The sequence below is a fragment of the Cryptomeria japonica genome, chromosome 11 (assembly GCF_030272615.1).
Source record: "Cryptomeria japonica chromosome 11, Sugi_1.0, whole genome shotgun sequence".
Taxonomy (NCBI): Eukaryota; Viridiplantae; Streptophyta; class Pinopsida; order Cupressales; family Cupressaceae; genus Cryptomeria; species Cryptomeria japonica.
The window spans coordinates 428654331-428664961 of NC_081415.1; the positions used below are offsets into that span (position 1 = coordinate 428654331).

Genomic DNA, 10631 nt, shown 5'->3' on the forward strand with positions numbered 1-10631 from the left:
ACAATTTCCACTATAGATTTGCATATTTGTCATTATCTTTCATCCTAGCGTCATTATCATATTGTCTCATATCATAAGCTTTGCATAAGTATTAGGTCCATTTCCATTTACTTCATATCATTTCATAATAGCTTGCACGGTTGTCAAAATCCTAATTCTAGATAAATCTTAGGTCCTTAGAAAAATCATTTCATAATAGCTTGCATTGTTGTCCATATCCTAAGTTTTAAATCTTAGCTTCATCCTCAAAGTCATTTCTAGAGAAAACTTGTATAACCATCATATATCCCAAGTCCTAGATTCATTTGGTGCAAATCATCTTAAGATAGACTTCATAATTTTTCCCTTGTCTTAGATTCATCTTTGCATTATCCCCATTATCACCTTTAATTAGCATTACTATCCTCATTTTAGATCACATCATTTCTTTAGTATCAATTTTTATTTTTCACTTAAAGACCATATAATTAGATTTTTGAAAATCCAAGGAACGTCAAATGTTAAGATCAAACCTTGTGTTGTTGTAAAAGAAGTCACCACCTTGTCAAAATTCTAGTTCACTATCAATCACTATCAGGTCAAAACCCTAGCTCATTAATCTAGTTGTGGGCACAACGTTATCATAATCTTGTCCTTTTGTCTTTCAAATGTCTCGACTTCGTTACAATTTCTCAAGGTCATATCTTTAGGTTTGTCATCTCAAAGATCCCAAAATTCCACAAAAAAACAAAAACATATATTCATTATACTTAATTTTAATCTTGCTCATTTTCCCAAAATTTTACAAAACAAAAACATTAGGTGCATTCATCCATATTTTCTCCCTAAATCTTAAAAAATACAAAAACATAGGTTATATCATTTAGTTGCATCCAAAATACAAAATACAAAATAAAAACATTAGCATAATTCATAGTGCATATGGTTGAGACATGTTCTCTAATTTCTAGAAAACAATTAGAAACAATGGAAGAGACACCATTGAGATGATCCTAATCACATTCAACACAATTAGGAAATATTATGCAACCAATTTTCAATCCAGAAATAGGTTTGAAGCCGCAATCTCAATTTAACATGACTCAATTAGGGTTAGAACCTAATTCTTAAATAGTGAAACTAGGAGAAGAAAATATTCCATTGACAACACTAATCAATCTACCACCAAGTCTAGAATTAGACCCATCAACCCAAGGCTATGTCCAACTAGGACTATTTTTCAGGAATGGAACCAATTTTATACCAAGACTTTAGTTATGTTATATCCAAACCATCCTTAAATGTAAATGTGCAATCAAATGCATCATTCGATTCAAAGTACTCATAGGAGAGCCATTTATCCTTACCTAAAGTATCACAAAAACAAATTGACAAAGCTATAAATCGTTGAAACTCTAGACCAATTGATTTTCAAAGACCCATTGCGGTTTTTCAGTCAACTTAAAGAAAAACTGGCATCCACACTTGAATACCAAGTCACATTAGGAGAACTTGAGTCCCAACTTAGAATGCGAGAAAAGGCACACCATGTCCAACAAAAAACTCAAAAAACCTCCCACAGCAAACAAATCAAACCCCAAGACATATGATGACATAGGAAAAAACAAAGGAAGACTTAGGGAAAAGACCTCACAAGAAATTAATTGTGCAAATTTCCTCAAAAACATAATTTCAAAAAATTCAATAACCTGTTATTTAGTACCACATTATCGACAAATCAAAGGGATATGTACAAGGTGTTGGTATCATAGGTAATGATGGGAATCTTAGTAAGCACTATTCAACCTCCAACATCAAATATCCTTCAAGCAAGTCTACAATAACCCATGACCCAAGAAGTGGTTACGTATACAATAGGAATGTTATATATACCACCCTTGAACAAGAATACACAAATGCAACAAAATGCTTCCCTCATGCAAGCAACCTCTTCTAAAGCAACTGCAATTATCCAAGTAGATTAGATGCAAACACAATCTCGTAGACAAGAAACTATCGCACCATAAGTTGACATACCCACTTCCATGTTGCGAATCAACCCCAATACACAACACGGCCAACCAAGCAACATTCTACCTCAAGAGGGTGTAAATATGATGTCAAAATCCAAGCCCTCTAAATATCAAAAGTGAAAAATAGAAGTGCTTGACAACCTGCTTGGGGGATTAGGATACACATAATTGACTATTCAAGAGCAACAAGCTGTTACACAATATCAACAATAGATGCAACCAACCATGCAAGTTAGTACCCAATATCAACCTCAACAACCCCAAGATTATCAAAATGTTGTACCAACACAACAAGTGACACAACAACAACCAATCATCCAACCATATCAACTAAACCTAAAACAACAACAACAACAATATGTGCCACAATATCAACCATAGATGCCACAAGTTTCCCGATTTCAGCAACAAATGACTCAATCAGGAACTCAACAAAAAATACTAGTAGCACAACAACAACAACACACAGAACAATAATGTCATCCTTTGTTAACATTCGAGCTCAACAACAACCCAACCAACAAATGCAGCAATTTCAACCTCAGACACAACCAAACAATCAACTTCAACCTCAAAAACAATCCAACATTTAATATCAACCCCAAGTTTACTCTATAATGCAATATCAACAACTACAACAACAAGATCAATACCAAGACACCACTGCAACACAATATGGGGACCCATACCAAGACACACCAATAGAAAGTACACCTCGATCCACTATTCCTAAATATCAAGAACAATATCCACTAAGAGGAACAATATACATACAACAAGGTCATGCAGGAATGGAGATGAACCTCCTAGACAAGGACCTTTTGATGTGATGACACAAAATATATAAAGACTATACAAACAAGTTGAAGCATTATAGATAAGAGGGATTAAAATAAGTTACACGCCACATGACTTATTTACTAATCCCTTTGATAGAAGTTTGTACATGCCTCCTTTCCCCAAAAACTTCAATGTACCTAAATTTGACAAATGTAGAGGAAAAGGAGACCCAAAATATCATATCAAATAATTATACGCATCTTGTATGGAAACTACGACAACACATATCTCATGCATCTGTTTTCGCAATGTCTATTAGGACAAGCGATGGATTGGTATGCCTGACTACCTAGTAACATCAAGTCATGGAATGAATTAGCTGAGAAATTCATTTGTCACTTTTCCTTCAATATTGATAATAAAGTCACCATGATTGACCTTTGTACTACTAAATAAAAATAGGAGAATCCTTCATGACATTTATACAAATATGGTGAAACTTAGTCAACCAATGTTCATTTGACATCCTTGAGGAACAACAAGTCAACCTGTTTATCAAAAATCTAGTACAAAAATTAATGTATGAATTAAATATCAAAAGTCCTAACACCATCAATAAACTTGTCAAGAAAGGGATGAACATAGAGAAAGCTCTTATACAAAAGGAGATTATCAAAATCTTTAAAGATAACAACAACCCTAGCACTTCCAATGATAAGAGCAAATTTTGGTCTAGAAACAAGAATGTTACTAATGATGGTGTTGTGGATGCAAGGACAATAAACAATGCACAAACAAAAGTTACCCTCCAAGGGGCCATACCACTAAGTACCTGAACAAATAATCAACCTCAACAACAAACTCAAAACAACATACCAATTCAACAACAAAATCAAGAAGCCAATACTATGCAACAAAACCAACAACAAAGACCTTCTAGAAATAAAGACACACCGCCTCAATAGATCACAACATTGACGGAACCTATTGAATCTGTATTGAAATAATTGCTTCAATCAAACCTTGTGCAACTACCTGAGAATATAAATGAATTAGTAGTAAAACCTGGGTGGTGGGATGATAGCCAGTATTGTAAATATCACTAAACAAAGGGACACAAAACCCCTTCTCATTTTCAATGAAACATCTTATACAAAAATTGATTGACCAAGGTTTGGTTGAGATAGATTGTTTGGCAGCTTCCTCAAAGATAGATCGCACCATATTCAAGACCCTGTTACTCAATCATGATAAAGGAAAGGCCTCTCCATCTAATCTTGACTCAAAAGGCAATGATAATTACATCAGTGCTTCCCATCAATATACAATCAGTTGTCTCTAAATGTTAGATAGTCATGTATCTACCATAAGAATCAAGGATCCAAGTTACCAATGTGCGGTAACTACTTGACGATCTAAGGTTGTTTTGCAAGGAGCTCCTTCTACATCACAAGTCACTAGGTAGTATAATATCCTTGATCAGTTAGGAAAAACACTAGTGCAAACCTCTATCCTTGATTTGTTGTGTATATCCTTGACAAAGCATTACAAGAATCCATAGTTCCTACTGACATAAATGTTGACTAGTTTCAGACCATGATATGACTTATTGCTCCCTCAAGCTTAGTTATTTTATTGAAAATGATTTCCCTCATAATAAGTCTAATCACAATGATCCATTATATTTAGAAATATTCATTCATAACTATAAAACAAGATGAGTCTTTATAGATGGTGGAGCAAGATTGAACATTTGTACATTAAGAGTTATCATAGCTCTCATCTACTTTGAAAGTGACATTGATCCTTTAAAGAAAATAAATATCAAATCTTATGATGATGCAGAAAGGCTTTCAAAGGGTGTCATTGTGCTACCTATCCGAGTTGGACCTGCCACTGAAAGTATAACACCGCAGGTCCTAGACCTAGATCTACCCTACAACATTATTCTTGGCCGTCTCTAGATACATGCATTGAAATCAGTTCCATCTACTTATCATTGGTGCCTAACATTCCCTTATAATGAAACATAAATCACTATCCTTGGAGATCCAAATCCCTTCCAATTTTGTGCCAATTTGAAAGGAACTCCTGAACAACAAGTACTAGTAAACATAGAATCTTTGTCATCCAATGACACTTCTCAAAACATGGATCTTTAAACACTAGCTAAATTATTGAAAGGAAAACTCAATGTTAAAGATCAAGGATGTGGGGAATACACTATGGTGCAATCATTCCACATTGGAAAACTACTTACTTCCCCTAATTACTATGGAAAGCCACATCCTTTGCAAAAAGTACCCAAGGTTATAATTTAGTATCAACCTCCTGCTACTTTCACAAAATGGGGAGACCAGAATGAAGAGAAAATTGAAGAGGATGTATCAAAATGGCTTTACAGAGATGAAGAAGATGTCCCACATTTACTATTTCCTATTGAAAACTATGGTAAAGGATATCATGCAAAAGAAAGGCTATGATAGACATAGTGGTCTTGGCCCAAACAAGCAAGGAATTATAGAACCCGTTCAACCAAAAGAGCGACATCACACCAGAGGACTAGGATTTAAACCATTATGAATTGTTACCTCCAATGTTAAGTTGACCTTATGTGAAAAGGGACACACTTCTGACGATGAAAAGACACTTGAGGAAGACCTTAAAGAAACTGATTCCAATGAGTGGGAATGTGACTCCTATTCCTATAGCTCCTATGCCCTAGATGATATTTTTCATTCCTCCTAATGATTTACCTGTTGGCAATTGACACTCAATTGGTTGGTTTCACTATGTTGTCATTCATGGCAACATGGTAATTTATTTTGGCTTCATATTTTGGGTTAGTTGTGTACCGATAGGCACTTCACAGACACTTCACTGACACTGACACCGACAGGTTGGATATAAATCTTTGGTTATCGGAAATGCAGGCTGACATGGTTTAGAATCAGGTTATCGGTATTGGAGGCTAACATCTTTTGGATCCGACATCAGCAATTGTTTTTGATATTCATGTATATATGTTATCTAGCCGACATGTATATTGATATTATAATTATCTTTGTAAGCCAACATAAGGCATGATAAATTGTAAAGGCTATATAGGTCAGTTGGTTAGATCATTTTGAAATATGGATGGATAGGAGAATATGATAATGTTATGTAATGTGAAATATATGAGAGAGATCATGTATGTGAGGATATTTATGTAAGGGGTATTCTGGTATAGGGTTAAGGGTTTCAGATCAGAACAAACAGAGCTTAACCAGAACTGTATTTAGGCATAGGAGATGCTATCTTTGCAGTTCAATCATTTCTCTGGATTGTAGTCTGGATTGTAGTTTGGTTATCGAAAATGCAGGCTGACATGGTTTATAATCAGGTTATCGGTATTGGAGGTTGACATCTTTTGGATCCGACATCAGCAATTGTTTTTGATATTCATGTATTTATGTTATCTAGCCGACATGTATATTGATATTATAATTATCTTTGTAAGCCAACATAAGGCATGATAAATTGTAAAGGCTATATAGGTCAGTTGGTTAGATCATTTTGAAATATGGATGGATAGGAGAATATGATAATGTTATGTAATGTGAAATATATGAGAGAGATCATGTATGTGAGGATATTTATGTAAGGGGTATTCTGGTATAGGGTTAAGGGTTTCAGATCAGAACAAACAGAGCTTAACCGGAACTGTATTCAGGCATAGGAGATGCTATCTTTGCAGTTCAATCATTTCTTTGGATTGTAGTCTGGATTGTAGTTTGGTTATCGGAAATGCAGGCTGACATGGTTTAGAATCAGGTTATCGGTATTGGAGGCTGACATCTTTTGGATCCAACATCAGCAATTTTTTTTGATATTCATTTATTTATGTTATCTAGCCGACATGTATATTGATATTATAATTATCTTTGTAAGCCAACATAAGGCATGATAAATTGTAAAGGCTATATAGGTCAGTTGGTTAGATCATTTTGAAATATGGATGGATAGGAGAATATGATAATGTTATGTAATGTGAAATATATGAGAGAGATAATGTATGTGAGGATATTTATGTAAGGGGTATTCTGGTATAGGGTTAAGGGTTTCAGATCAGAACAAACAGAGCTTAACTGGAACTGTATTCAGGCATAGGAGATGCTATCTTTGCAGTTCAATCATTTCTCTGGATTGTAGTCTGGATTTGTATGTAGTCAGTGAGGCTCCTTTTTGTGATTGAGAAGTGTGCTCTAAGCTGTAAGCCTTTCTGCAAGCGGAGGCCCCTATAATTTGTAATATCTCTTCATATGGCTAGTGGATTGATATTGTGGGTCACAAATCCCACTGTGGTTTTTCCTCTTTGAGGTTTTCCATGTATAATTCTGTGTGTTATGGTATTTATTTATGTGATTAGCTTATTGGTTGCTTTACTTCTTTTAATTCTATATGTACCGGTATATTGATTGGTGTATGCATGTTTTAATAAGGTTAAAATTGATCATTCTGGTAGAACATTGATTCACCCCCCCTCTCAGTGTTCTTGGATTCCAACAATTGGTATCAAAGCCTTGTGCCTCAGAGGAAGTTTAATAGCTTGAGGAAGATTCTAAATCGAGAATCCATGGATATGAGTTTGGAAAAGCAACTTGAGGTGGAACTTGCAGATTATGATACTGAAAGGATGAAGAACTTGAAGCTACAAAATGAATTGAATTCTGCTCAGGAATTCATTCTTGTCCTACAAGAGAGGCTGTCATCTATTCAGGCTAGGAGGAAGGAACTTTTGCAGAATAAGGATGATGAACAGAAAGGTGCACTTAATGAATAGTGTCAAAAGCTAAGTCAGGAGAACATGGTTATGAGAAATGAAATGCAAGCTATAACTATGAGGATGTCTAAGGAGATTGAAGATCGAAAGAAAAAGGAAGAAAATCTTGCTGTATCTTTGAAGAAAAAATCTAAAGAATGTGGTAGGTTGGTTCATGAGAATGATATGTTGAGAACTGATTTAGTACAATCTCAGAGTAATGAACAAGAGCTTGAGAGACAAATGATAATTCTAAGAGATTATCTGACTATTGCAAGTGAGTATAAAGAAAAATTCAATATTAGTTCAACACAACTAGATGAGTTAAGTGTCAATGTTCTAAATCAGAACCTTGATTTTGCTCTCGGTCAATGTTCTAAATGTAATAAGTATGGACATAAGACAAATATTGCATAATGAATGTTAAGTGTTATGCGTGGGGAAAATTTGGACATATGGCTAATCAGTGCAGGTCAAGCAATTATACTAGTTTTAGCAAAGCAATTCAAAAGAACAATGTTACATGTTATGCATGTAATGAGGTTGGACATATTGCTAAATTTTGTAGAAGCAGAAATCCACCAGTTGGTAATAGAGGATCAAATGAGAAAGGGAAAGAAAAGGCTAATGAAATCTGGCAAGATGATACCCAAAGATGGGTTAGGAAGACTGAAGATCAATCTACAGATGGTAAGGCACCGATTACTTATTTGGCAGAGGAGGTTGCTCCTGCACTAGTAGGAAGCTCATCCAATAACTGAGGCAGATGCCTTAGGGGTAGGAAAAATTCATGAAGATGCTGCATATGCCCTGGGCAGAGGTTCTGGAAGATGTTCCAAACATTGGAGATGCTTATTCGACATGGAGATTTTTTATCAAGATCCGATATCTTCCATCGGAAGTCATTGATGTCAATGAAATATTAGGGTTTCTTGGAGGACAAAAGGTTGAATTCACTTCATTTCTGATCACTTTGAATTCACAACAATTCAGAGCAATTCAGAGGAAGTCGAAGGCGAATCAGAGTGATTGATATCACCTTGAGCGATTTCACCTACGATTGGAAGAGGTCTTTTGGATTTCTCATTGGCAACGATTCATAGGTATTTATCTTCAATCATGAAAGTGGGATCATCATTTGTACCTATTCTTTTTGCGAATTTGACTGTAGTTGAGGTCAAGGACCGTCCTAGGATGATTTTCAAGCGATATCCGCATGTGGCTACCCTGGACGATTCAGTCGACACTTTTTTCCGTGTCCCAGAAGGAGTCATGTATGTCAAAATGTAAGAGCTTATATTCACTATTATATTGAGGATTAAAAGAATGAATTTTATTTTTATCATCATGATATATATAACTAATAGCCCTATAGACAAATATTATTTGTTAGCATAAAATGAGTTATGCTAATTTGGGAGAGATGGCCGAGTGGTTGATGGCTCTGGTCTTGAAAACCAGTATAGTTCAAAAACTATCGAGGGTTCAAATCCCTCTCTCTCCTTTTGTTCATCGAACAACTAAACCAAGTTGCAGGGACATGTACATAGATCATTCAAAAATTTTCACCTTTTTGAAAATCGGATGGTGCCACCAAGGACTCGAATAAATGGCCATCGCTGTTAAGAACCACCGGAATCCAGGTGATAGGGAGGTAGTGCAAGTGGGTTGCCCAATAGGCTTGTATGTTATTAGGTGATAGGTCCTTTACTAGTTTCAAGGTTTTGTTACTTAAATCAGAGTGGAAGAGGTTTATAGACAACCTATCAACTCTCCTTGTTCCACCTCCCTAAGACAAAAACTTCTTGGTTGCTCAAGGGCTTCAACTCCATAGTTGTTGGCTTAGTAATCTAATACCTTACTCACTAAATTGGGATTCATTCCCTCTATCCTTGATCTATTTTCTAATTTCATAAGGTCTTCTTTTATTGGATTGCAAGTTTGTGTAAAGTTATACCCCCATGGGTGTCTTTGGCCTTCTACGTTTTGGAGTGTAGTGATCCTTCTCAAATGCTACAATCAACTTATGGAGTCTACCTCAACAAATGTGTTCAACGTATGCAAGAACAACTTGTCTCAAATGGATTTAATGGTTTTTATGCTTTACAACCCTCTTTGGTGCACCCAATTTGACAAAAACCAGTTTTTAGGCCTAAAACGGGCTACAAGGAATTAGCCCTCCTTTTGGGGTTTTGTGCTCACCCTGCTCCAATGATGAACTTCCAGACTAAAAGAATCTCATATACAGATACCCTTTTGGGAGTTCTTGAAGATTATCAAAGTTTTGGGGACCATTAGGCCTTCTCCATGACTATCCCAAAAATGGGTGCAAAAAGGAGGGTTTGTAAGCGTTTTGGTGGCAAACATTGACTAACAAATAAGAGACCTTAAATGGAAACCATAAAAACTTGGTTCTACCATGTTACATGCTAATTAGGCCATGAAAAGATAGTTTTTACACCTTCCAAGGGTTAGGAAACAAGATTTACAAAAGTTGCTCATAAGGAACATGCAACATTGACAACTTTTCCATTATTGTTGTCTACAAACACTTCTTTAGTATGAAAACCAATTACATTCTAAAACATGAGAACATGTCTATCATTAGAGACACAAAAGTATCACACTAGCCCTGCATAAAAGGTATTAGGCAATTACAAACAAGGAGTTGTTCACTGTCAAGGAAATTATGACTGCATTTTTGCCTTCTCACTATTTTTCACTTTAGACCTGCACTTTACATTGTCAAGATTCTTATTGAAGGTCTGATTAGTGCTTTTTAGCAATACTCTGTCTTTGGATGCTTGATTTCCTTCATACCTGCCACTTGGAAGAGGAAGATTACAAAAACCAATCAACCAAGAATACAAAAATCAGTCATAGATGATTGTGACAGCGAGTTGGGCATTTCAACCTTGCCTAAAGGATCATTAATTGATCTTTGGCAACCTCAAGACCCATGGGAAGGGTCAAAAACCATTCCTTGATCTTGTTTGCAAACAAATAGAGAGAGGTACAATGCTTTACAAACTCAA

General features: G+C 35.6%; 1 non-coding gene across 1 annotated transcript; it reads left to right on the forward strand.

The window, feature by feature from the left end:
* The first annotated feature begins 9013 nt into the window (after positions 1-9013).
* On the forward strand, positions 9014-9100 carry TRNAS-UGA (transfer RNA serine (anticodon UGA)). Its single transcript has one exon. It is a non-coding gene; the product is annotated as a tRNA-Ser (tRNA).
* Positions 9101-10631: the final 1531 nt, after the last annotated feature.